We start from the raw sequence: 12,477 nt of genomic DNA, 5'->3' as shown, positions 1-12,477 counted from the left end.
AAGCCAATATTGTGGCTGATGCATTGACCAGAAAATCTATGGGCAGTTTAGCACATATGGCTCCTGAAAAGAGACAGTTGATGAAGGATATACAAAAACCTTTAGCTGAATTTGCCTATAACAATAGCTTTCAGTCAAGTATTCAGATGGCACCATATGAAACCTTGTATGAGAGGCGATGTCATTCTCCTATAGGGTGTTTGAAGTTGGAGAGGCTAATGTGTTGGGACCAGACTTGGTACAAGATTCTATGGACAAGGTCCAGTTAATAAGACAGAGATTACTCACAACTCAAAGCAGACAAAAATCTTATGCGGATAAGAGAGAAGAGATCTAGTGTTCAAGTTGGGGACAAAGTTTTTCTACGAGTTTCTCCTTTGAAAGGGGTGATGCATTTCGGAAAAAGTGGAAAATTGAGCCCACGGTATATAGGACCATATGAGATACTTGATCGGGTAGGAGGAGTGGCGTATCATTTGGCACTTCCTCCTGATATGTCTTTCATCCATCTAGTGTTTCATGTCTCATTATTAAGGAAATATATAGCGGACTCCTCTCAAATTCTTGAAGCACGACTATATATATTAACAAAAATTTAACGTATTAAGAGGATCCAGTGACTATTGTCGACAGACAAGTGAGAAAGTTACGGTTAAAAGAAATTATGTCTATAAAGGTCTTATGGAGAAATCATACCATTCAAGAAGCTACATGGGAGTCGGAGGATGACATGCGAGTCAAGTATCTCCACTTGTTTCAGTCTACAGGTATGCACTTTTTTAAATTCGGGGACCGAATTTCTTAAGATGGGGAGAATGTAATATCCTACCTTGAAACAAAGGGTTATTTATGTCTTTTAGTCTCTTTTGAAAAAACTAAATAAAAGAGATACACTTTGTGGGCTACTTAAAAAGACCTAAAATGTGGAGAAAAAAAATGGATGTGCTTGAAGCCCAAAAACAGAAAAGAGGGCAGCAAAGTTGCACTAAGGAAAAAGCAAAGAAGAAAAGAACGTGGGGATTAGGGACTTTTGCATAGCAAAAAAAATAAAGAAGAAGAAGAGAGGTTTTACTTCATTCTTCAGTAATCAGCAAGGAAAAAAAATACATCAAGTTTGCTAAATATTTTAAGAGAAGAAGTAGAATAGGAAGGTAAATTTTCTTAACTTAGTTTGCACATTTAAATTCGTAGAACCCATGATTATAGAGTTGAGATTGTAAGTTAAGAAAATTAAAGATTAAAGAGATAGAGGAAATATGTTAAATTCTTATATTATGACTTTTGTGTGTACAAAGCTAGTCCAATGCCATTAGAAAATACTAGGCAATGGTGTTGTCCTCAATCTTAAGAACTATTTTGGTAAACTTCTTAGTAAGAAATCGAATGAATGATTTGTATAAGTAGGTTGAAATGGCTAAGGATATGAACATTTTGAATTTTCATAGCACGAGTAGATAAAATTCGTCGAATGGAAGTTAATCTCGAAACTCCGAGGGTTGGGTATTCTAATTTAGTGTGAATTAGCCTTAAATGAAGGTATTTAACGTGAAATTGATATGAATGTAATTATAGATTGACTGGAGAAAATCGTACGGGTTACTCGAGTGACGAGCTTGGTACTTCAGCATAAGTACAGTAAGTAGTAATTTTACCACAATTTGTGTTTTATAACTTTCATGATTTATATATGGTTAATAAAGAGAATGTGTTATCGAATGGTTTGAATTTGTATGTGGGACAAGTGTTTTACTTGATATGATACTGAAATAGTTATTTGAGATGAACTTGCTTTTATAAGACATGTTTATAGAGAACTGAGACATGATTACAGTTATTGAAATAATTTAACATTTGCTTGAAAAATAGTATTTTGACATGTGTTTTTCATTAAAGTTTTATATATTATGATTCAATAAGAACTAAAATGCTTTGTACTATTTTTAAAATTCTTCTACTGTTTATAAAGAAAAAGTATTAATGGGAGTAGACCTTGATGGATCCCGTAGCTAACGGCAGGTTCGTTAAACCTAGTGCACCTTGTATTTACAGATTATTGATTTAGCCCTCGTTAGTGGGAAGGTAGAACTAGCATACCGTTAACGATATTCCTCGAGAAGGGATCTACCGATATGAATATTTGACTCCTTTATGAGGGGTCATACTGATTACATGATTCATCCTTAGAAACATTCCAAATTTAAGATTTGCTATGAAAGTGCTTACCGAGTTTATCTCTAAATGGTTAAACTGAAATTTTTCTTAATGACACATAAAGGATTGTTTATTATTACTGTTTTTTTGATAAGGCATTTATTACATGATTTTGATTATCATACTAGCATTTTTTCTGACTTGTCCCTCATTAAAACGGCTGTGGCTAAGTGTTATTACTCACTGAGCTAGCATCTCACCCCCGCTAAATGTTTTTACAGAGAATTTAGGTGGCATTGGTGAGGATTCCATCAACTAGAGAGCGCGAACTAATAGTATATGGTGAGTCTCGGATTGCTTCGCGTGGCAAGAAGTTATTTGGTCGTTTTGGTTCCTTTTATTTTAAAAACTCTTAGAGTCGCTCCATTTGTCCTTTCTCTAGTAAAGTCATGATTATTCATTCTTATTACAGTCATGTGAATAGTGTTAAACTTATTTTTCATATTTAGAGATGAATTGGTATTACTGCGTAGCGGTTGGTTTATTGATGGATATGGTGCCTTGTTTTAGTGTTATTATTAGTTGTGGTTGATTTCTGAGACAGGAAAAATTCAAGATAGGCCCAAAAATAGAGAAAATTCTGTCCAATTTTGTGTAGAATTTTGGTAAGGGTTGCTTGGGGATTCTCCCCCTTAGCGCCAGTCATGATCCTAAATTGGGTTGTGACATTCTTATTCTATTAATAGTCTTTACTTTAAGTTCTTGCATAATATAGCTTGTTAAATAAAATATGGAAAGCATCCAGGTTAGTATCTTGAATGAGGGTTTCATTAATGAATCGCTTCCGAACTATATAGTATGTTCCGGGTTGATTTAGATAATGAAGATCTGATTCTCAGTTATGTTTCGAGAAAGATCCGACGCCATAAAATACAGTCAAAATTGAAGTAAGTCGTTCTGATTCAACCAGAAGGCGTCTAATTTATCGACTTCGCAACAAAGATTCGAAGGATTCATTTTTCCACTTTCACTTCGGGTACCCGGACAGAGCATATCCAAGAAAGACACAAGTGGTTGCCTTGGGGACAATTTTTCCCTTCTTTCTTTATGTACAGTTGTTCATTTTACAGATTTGTTTGCCTGTAAATATCATAATATTGTGTGTATATTGTGTGTTATCGTATATTACTTGTTCATGTACTTAAATAGGTTTTTGAACTCTAGAGATTCAAGATAAGAAGAGTTGCCAGAAGGAGACTTTCGGATGTAGTTAGTTTAACTTTTTGGCAAGCTTATGTATTTTGTTGTATTTATTCTTTTGGCTTTTGTAACACCCCAATTTTTTTCCGCCAATACTCAAACCATTCTTCATGTGCGTGTAGGATAGAAATCGGTGACTTCTAGTTGTATATATGAGTTAGGATCAATTCTTAAGTATTTAAAGTGTATTAGATATGTTTTAGGGTCATAAGGGATCTCTAACATCAAGCCGAGTCCAAAGAATTTCTATCGGCTAAGTTTTCGAATGAGCTCGTATAAGGGTAAACTTAAAATGACTATATCTCCCAGAATATAATGAATTGGGTGGCCCATAACCTATCAAATTAAAGGTCTTTGAATCGTCTTTCCAACGCCACTAAAATTATATTTTTTGGAGTTTTTAGTAAAAGGTTATTACCAGTCGAACAGATAGGTGCACGACAAGTCCGCGACACGGATCTGTCGCGGACTTGCCCAGTTTTTCCAAATTTTGTTTTTTTGTCAACCAGAAAGGTGCGCGACAAGTCTGCATCGCGGACCTGTCGCAGACTTGTTCAGTTTTCCAGATTTTATAGGGACATTTTGGGAAAATTGTCTAATATCTATATATACGAACTTGGAATTTTTTGGGATAAAATTTTGCAGTCTTTCTCCTTCAAAGAATCCTAATCTTCATCCTCTTCTCTCTCAAATCATCTCCAACAAAATTTGCCCTCAAAACTCAAGGATTCAAGCTTCCCATTGAAGACCTAACATCAAGATTTCTTCAAAATCTACTCTAAGGTATGTAAGGCTAACCTAAAATATGGATTGAGTTCTTCCATATGCCCCATAGATGTGTTGGATGAAGATTGTGAAAGGCTTGAACCTTTTATGAAGATTTTCTTGAAATTTTCCTAAACTCTAGAATATTTTTATATACTATTAATTGATTGATGATTTTCATGACTTGAATTCTTGAATAATTATCTTTCATAATTATTTCACAAACCGTAGTTACATATTGACTACAATGAATTTTTGTATATAAATTCACATTTATTGATGGTGTTCTCAAGTTGAGTTTTGTTGAGAGTATGAATTCATGTATTCATTTACATGAACCCAAGATGAGATTTCTTTTTGTTATAATTTGTCTTGAGGTTGAGATTGATAGTTTTTATGTAAATATTGCTTTCAAAGAGAGATGATGTATTTTTGTTAATGAGTGTGAATGAAATTGAATATAGAGATAAATGAGGATTTTGGAGCAAGATGTTTGATGATGATGTGAATGATGGTTATCTTTAACATAGGTAGAATGATTGATGAAGAGTTATGTTGATTAATGATGTTTGAGATGAAATGGATTGAAGTCTAATGTGACTACATGATATGTGATTTGCATAATTTGATTTGATTGGAGTCATATGAGTATAAATGATTGTTTGAGAAGGAGTTTTAAAAATGATTTGTGAATGTTTTTGCATAAATTATTTATGCACTATTTTGAGTTTAAAGAATGATTATTTTCATCTTTGATTTAGAAAGAGATTAAGCATGAGCTGAATTTGAGAAATCTTTTTATTATTATTTTGAACATGAGTATTTTGAGTATAAACGAGTTGAGTATTTTTATATTAAAACATCTATTTTGAGATTGAGTTGAGAAGTTAAAATTATATTTTAAATGCATTTAATATTTACTACATTCATTGAGTTGAGATTGTATCAAATTTTAAAAAGAAGAGTTTGATGATTGAGATGAGTTGATTGAGTTTTGAAAGAAGTTCCAATGAGACCAGATTGATTGAGTTTTGAAAAGAGTCTGATGAGACTAAATGAGTTGATTTGAAACTAAGTCCAAAGAGATTAAATGAGTATTTTGAGTATTTTATTCACCTAATAGATATGAGCATATTGAGTCTTGGAGGATTATTGAGCATCGAATTGTGTAAGAGTATAGTTCATACTCGAATCCCATGAACTACGTAGCCAACGTAGGAAGGGATTGGACCATTAAAGTCAAATTTTTTCCATTTCATTGTCGTGAAATAATAGGATTTAATTGATTGATGGATCTATGATTGGTTGATTTGTTCATACCCTAGCAAAGTATGGACGGATATGGCAACAACGTCGGCTTGTTGTACATCACTGGCTCATAGGTGATGTTTGTCGGTTAGAGAAACTCCCAAATTAAGTGGATTGTGCATGATATGATTGGTTTGATTGTGATTGTAGATTATTGAGTCGAATTGTAAAACATTTCTAAATTCTAATTTGCATATCTATTGAGTTGAGTCCTTTGACATTATTGTGACTGGATTGTATATGATTGGATTGGATTGGATAGTATGTGATTTGATTGTATATGATTGGATTAGATTGGATAGTACATGATTAAATTAAATTGGATTGTACATGATTGGATTGGATGGTGTATGATTGGATTGGATTGGATGACATATGATTGGATTGGATTGGATGGCATATGATTGGATTGGATTGGATAGTATGTAATTGGATTGTATACGATTGGATTGGATCAAATAGTATATTATTGGATTGAATCGGATTGTATATGGTTGGATTGGATTGGATTGTATATGATTGGATTGGATCGGATTGTATATGATTGGATTGGATCAAATCGTATATGATTGGATTGAATTGGATTGTATATGATTGGTCTCTGTCTAAACTGCATTCTTACTTTAGACTTATGACACCTTGATTGAGTCTCTCTTATCTTTATGACTTGAGATATTTGAACCGGTATTGTTCTATCTTGACACATGTTTCATTGTGCCATAGTACATACTCTTACATTCCACGTATCGACGTCCATTTGGACCTGCATCGTTTCATGATGTAGAGACAGGTTTAAGAGATCGTCAATCGGCGCACCATTGAGGATCTATTCACACTCAGCTTATTAGTGGGTCCTCCCTATATTCGGAGGACACCACTTATATTATTCTTGCGTTGAGTTTAGACTTTTTCATTCTGATTTGAGGTAGCCATGAACATGTTATTGATACCAATTAGATAGTAGTGATAGAGGCTTCATAGACTAGATAGTGATGGGTCGATTGAGTATTTTATTTCCTTGAATTGTTCTTGTCGGACTAATTAATGACATAGATTGGAGCTTGATTTGTTGGCTCATGCCTTTCTTCCTTGAGCTAGATTGTTGATTTGAGTTGCACACTTAATTACCCCTTTATTTTAAGTATTTCGCTGATTGAATGAATAAACGGATGTGTGATCAGGTCAAGAGGTTCATTTGGGAGGCAACAATGGTTTCTAAGTGTCGGCCACGTCTAGGATACCCTCCCAGGGCGTGACAGCTTTTCAATAATCCGTATGTAAAAAAACTGCTCATATAATATTAATAAATATTTGGGAGACTATCTAAAGGGGAAGGGAACTACGTGTTACTTGATATTTTTATCATAACTTATTTGTATAAGTACGAAAGTACGCTAGAGTTTATTTGATTACCTAAAAGCTATCATATCATCTCTTTATTAGAAAACATGTCTATATGAATATTATTAAAATACACATGATGTGTGTTTAAATTTTGTCAACAATTATGATTTTTTTTCTTTTTCAAAGCATGTAATTTCTAGTGGTAGACATTATGATTAGGGTTTTTATTTTTTGTGGTAATTGATTATGTCTTTAAAATCATTTTGTTTTCAAAAAAAAGGGTAAAGTAGTTTATGTTTTAGAAATAACGACCTTAACTAATTCTTTGTTTATTAAATCAAATCATAGGGCCACTCATACAATTTGCAAATCATGATCATACCTATCTAAATATCATTGAATTATTAATATAACTTGAATTGGATCAAATTAGCACCTTGCTTTGTATAAATCTTGTTTCTAATAATTTAATCCTTACCTTTAATTTTTTTTTATTTAGAAATCACGCCTATAGGATTTAATGATATTTTTGTATCGCCTAGGAAATCATGCTTATAGGACTATAAATATTTTTATCATAATGATTTATAAAGAAACTATATCTACATGATTTAATGAATGTTTTTAATATATACTTTATTTAGAAATCATATCTATAGTATTTTCATAAATTTTTAGCATGCTATTAACTAAAAATCATGTTAATAGGATTTTATAATCAATATTAGTTAATAACTAAAATTATCAAGCATGCCTTCTTTTATTACAGTCACCTTAGTAATTAAAATTCCCTTATATGTCTAATGTTATTCAAGCTTTTATATTTATGATACATACGTCTGATTATATGCACACACATAATTATTATGACCTTCACAACTTATCTGTGTTTTCAAGCATGCTAATTAATTAATCTAGAGGCTAATTTGAGACTTTTACATGCTAACTGCTCGTCCTAATTATTTTATTTGACGATGTGTCTAATTAGAAAATCTATATTTTTCTTTTAGTCTAGAACCTATCAAATTAGTAAATTCAATGCTTCTTGAATATTAAGTTGGGACGATAGGCACGATTTAGAACGTTAGTTTTTATTTTCTTTTAGATCGCTTTAGGATTATAATAACAAATGAACATAGGAAGGGTAGGGTAGTTAGGCCCTTCGAAAATGATGGAAGTTGACACGAGCAGAAAAATGATAAAATTTTATATATATTTTTTATCTTACGATTAATAAGCTGACGCTGATTCGAAGAAGATAAGAATGTGGATATTTATTAACTGTTAACTTTTAAATATTTCGTTTGTATATATTTGGGGTATTTTAGTATTTGTTTTAAAAAAATTAATGATTTTTAGGCATCACTAATTTTATTTGAAGTTTCACCCAAATTATATTTATTAGATATTACATATTCATACATGATACATCTACACTTGTCCATTATCTTGTCATGACCCAAGTCCATAGGCCGGGACTGGTGTCTGAATTTGTCACCCATATACACGTACGCTATTATAATCGATCAACACCCATATGACGTGAAATTTATACGGACAGGGCGTCGTCTCAAAACTATCACAATTGTCAAAAGATAAGATAGCATATTGCGTAAGCCGACAAGGCTATTACTACAAATGGAAACGTTCCAAAACATAAGTCATACTAATACAATTGGACAACATCTATATAAAATCCACACATGTGTCTACAGACCTCTAAGAGTATTAACAATAGCATATGACGAGACATGGCCCCGTCGTACCCCTAAATAAACAATATATACATCAATAGATTGGTACCAAAAGTCTATACTCCGGAATAATGGAGCACTCTAAATCAGCTGAGTGGAAATCCTAAGCTGGCGGATCCCCAAAATGATTATCTGTACCTGCGGGCATGAAATGCAGCCTCCCCCAAAGAGAGGAGGTCAGTACGAAATATGTACCGAGTATATAAAGCATAAAATACCATAAAGGAGATCGCATCTGAAATAAAGATTCAGGAGCCAAGTATCATAATCAATAAATCACTGTACCTATGTCTTATGAAATGAAGACATGCATATCATCATCATATATCGTACCCGGCCCGTTATGGGACTCGGTGTCATAATTATATCAATATATCGTCATATGTATATATATACCATACCCGGCCTTTTAGCAAGGGACTCGGTGAATAGAGTAGTGTACACTGATACCGTACCCGACCCATTATGGGACTCGGTGCCATAATCATATCGTCATATCATCATACATCATATTATCATATCACGTACCCGACCCTCTAGTAAGGGACTCGGTGAATAATATAGTGGAATCCATATATGATAACATACCTTGCCTATCGTAGGACTCGGTAAATAATACCATAACAATATGCATGAATAGGGTATCATTAGCAACCTTGTGTAATTTGGTCATTATTGGAGACTCAATGGAATAAGCAAAACAGTCCATCATTTGAAAACCAAGACAATAGACATTCCGAGTAATCTTCCATTGTCATTATGAATCACACCAATTATGGATTATACTAAAATATGAATTACACCACAACATGAGTTATACCAACTAGGATGGATGGAATCATACACATGAGTCAAGACATAACAATATAAATTCTGGAAATCAAGAACATTAGCCATCCGAGTATATCTACGAATAAGAGTTTTTTTGGAATTTAAGCATACGTCATCCGTTCATTTCATATGGATCATGCCAAAAGAAGAAAATGTTAACTTTACATACCTTTAGCGTTTATACGTATATGCTGTCCAATATTGTCTCAACTTATATTAAAACATTAAGCACTATGGTTAAGATATGGACAAGAATAAAACGTACTCTATTGTTAGTAGGTTATTTCTAAAAATATTTGGACAGCACCTCTCCTATACCGCTCATTTTTCCCACTTTCAAACCAGCCATATAATTATCAAGCAACATCAACAATCCAAAATATTGACATAAAATAAGATTTATTATTGATAATAAGCCTAGAATGTTTCCGCCCGACACATGTTACCAAAGCAATAAATTCGAAAGGCCGAGTTCCTCAAGTTGTATCTAAATTTTGAAAATGAAAATGGCAAAACTGGAATTTATGACTTCATAAAACTTTTAGATCTCTGTCTTAAATTTCCAATGCAAAAGAAATCAACTCAAAACTCATTTTGTACAAAAAGATATCATCAAAACACTAACAACTATACATGAGGGATTTTTTAATCCAGAATCTAGATAGAATTTATCTTATGATTCATCCTCTTTTTTCGATATAAAAACAGCAGATATAGACTACAACATAAACATAAGAGTTGTAGGTACGTGTATTAGCTTTCCAAAATATGTTTAATATCTAAAATCAAAGGTTTACACAATGAGATATTCCAGAATTACTACCAGCTACACAATCCCAAAAACGGATTTGAACACTCACAATCTTCATACACCTTATTCCTCCAAATTCAAGAACAACAACTCATCAACAACATCAAAATAATATCAAACATTATCATACATCATCACTAAGCTAATTCCATCCATTTAATATACCTAAAACAATCCTTTAACCCATAAATCTCAACAAATCACCAAACGAGTTTATAACACTATTTTTTCTCCGTTCAAATCCGTTAAAACTTTAACTAAAATTGTTAACAATGAAAAAGAAACTTTAATATTACCTTAAATGTGCAGAAACCACATTAAATCTTCTCCTTATTGGCTGATTTTTAGCTCAAATTGAAGGCAACACGACGTACAACACTTTTCTCTTCAAGAGCTTTGAGATTCGGGGCCTTAATTGTGGTAGATGTTGGTGTTTGTCTCTAGGTTTCTCTTCTCTTACTCTCTCTGGAAATTTCCAGATATGTCTTGGTCTAAAATATGAAAGAAGAGATAAAAAAAATTGATTTAATTTCGTGGGCATTGGGCCTGACCCGAGTTAGAATTGGGTTGGGCCGAATCCTCTATTTAGTTTGGCCTGTCAGACTTAAAATGTCTATATATTATTATTACGATATCACATTTCATCCCATGACCTATGGTTGGAAAGATATTTCAATTATATATAACTTTCAATTTGAGAGTTTTCCTAAATTCCCAAATTCTAAAGAGGTTATGGCCTCCCGAAGTTAGCTTACCCGAAAACGTGACTTTAAGAAAAAAATATTTGATGGTTTCTACTTTGATTTGGCTCAAGGGTCCTTCTTGAGATGCATTTTACTTCACATAAATTATCCATATAACTTGGCATCTACAACAAATCAAGTCATTTTAAAATTCAAAATTAAAAGTCCTTGAATTTATAACCGTTAGCTTACGAATAATCCAAGATGCAAAAATACGGAATGTAACATATCTTATTTACTTTTTTTTTATATCGTGTCTACAAATAAGGTAACCAGTTTTAATGCTCTACATTCATATTAGTTACCATAAATTTAAATAAGCTTATTTATTCATATGATTTTAAACATACATCTATATTTCAATACATAAAATCTCCATACACTTCAAGTATATTTCGTTATTATTTATTTTTATCGTACGAAGTATATATATTACTACTAAATTTTCTCCATTCATATTATAGACGTATATATGGCATGCCTTGTATTTTTCCTCTTTCTTTCTCAAATTAATGAATATTTTCTTATCATCATTTTCTAAAGCAAATAAATGAATAAATATCCCTAATTGTTTTTCTAAAACTAAATTTAAGGACTATCTTCAGATAAGCTCTGATGGATGCCTAATACCTTCCCCTCGATTAACCAAAACGCTCACCTAGAAGCTCACCAGTTTCGCAAATCAAAATAGAGTTTATATTTATATTTTTTAAAATAGGTTTCCTAATATTTTCCTTAAAATTAGGTGGCGACTCTAAATATTTTCAAAAATCAGAGGCATATCCATTTTATGTTGCAAACTATTTTGATAAGTTCGAGGGTGCGATATCTTGGTGACTCTGCTGGGGATCTCGATGTAATTAGCATTTTAGGTTTTAACCATAACAAAATTTAGTTTTAAAATTAAGGGATATTTGTTTATTATCTGTCGATTATTTGCTTATTTTGTTTCATCGCAATTTATTATGTCACTCCTCATTTGAAAGGACGCAAGCCAAATCCAAACTTGTGCTCCTTATTTATTTGAAAACACTACATATTACTGCTTTCCTTACATTGTCACTGCACTTTCTATCGAGTCCTTGGCCGTACACAATACACCTACTGTGGTTCACGCGGGGATTGTCTCACACTCCCGCAAATTTTCTTTTGGATTCCTTAGTTTTAGTGTTGGCGCAATAAGGTTAGTGTGCCTTCTCACAAACATATTCAGTCCCACTCTTGAACATCTAGGAAAAATCTTACTTTAGAAAGTAAGTCATGATGTATACACCTTAGGTGAGACGATCCAAGGCATCGTCCTCGCGATTAGGAAAGCCACCCTTTGTCAAAGGTTACACACCTGACGACATATTTTATGTGAAAGTTGTTATAATGATCCAAACTAGAACAGATGACGGATTTGAAATAAACATACTTATCATACCCTTACCTTTCTTTCAGATGAATATCAACCAAAACCTCCCAAATATTCAGATAGTTGTTTCCCCCCCATATCATATAAAATTGA

At 32.7% G+C, this 12,477-nt stretch overlaps 1 long non-coding RNA gene across 1 annotated transcript; it reads left to right on the top strand.

The window, feature by feature from the left end:
• The first annotated feature begins 212 nt into the window (after nucleotides 1-212).
• Nucleotides 213-2,951, top strand: LOC129901257 (uncharacterized). Its single transcript, XR_008769800.1, has 3 exons — nucleotides 213-767; nucleotides 1,573-1,635; nucleotides 2,433-2,951. It is a non-coding gene; the product is annotated as an uncharacterized LOC129901257 (long non-coding RNA).
• Nucleotides 2,952-12,477: the final 9,526 nt, after the last annotated feature.

The sequence above is a fragment of the Solanum dulcamara genome, chromosome 8 (assembly GCF_947179165.1).
Source record: "Solanum dulcamara chromosome 8, daSolDulc1.2, whole genome shotgun sequence".
NCBI lineage: Eukaryota > Viridiplantae > Streptophyta > Magnoliopsida > Solanales > Solanaceae > Solanum > Solanum dulcamara.
This window is presented reverse-complemented; position numbering and strand designations above follow the sequence as displayed.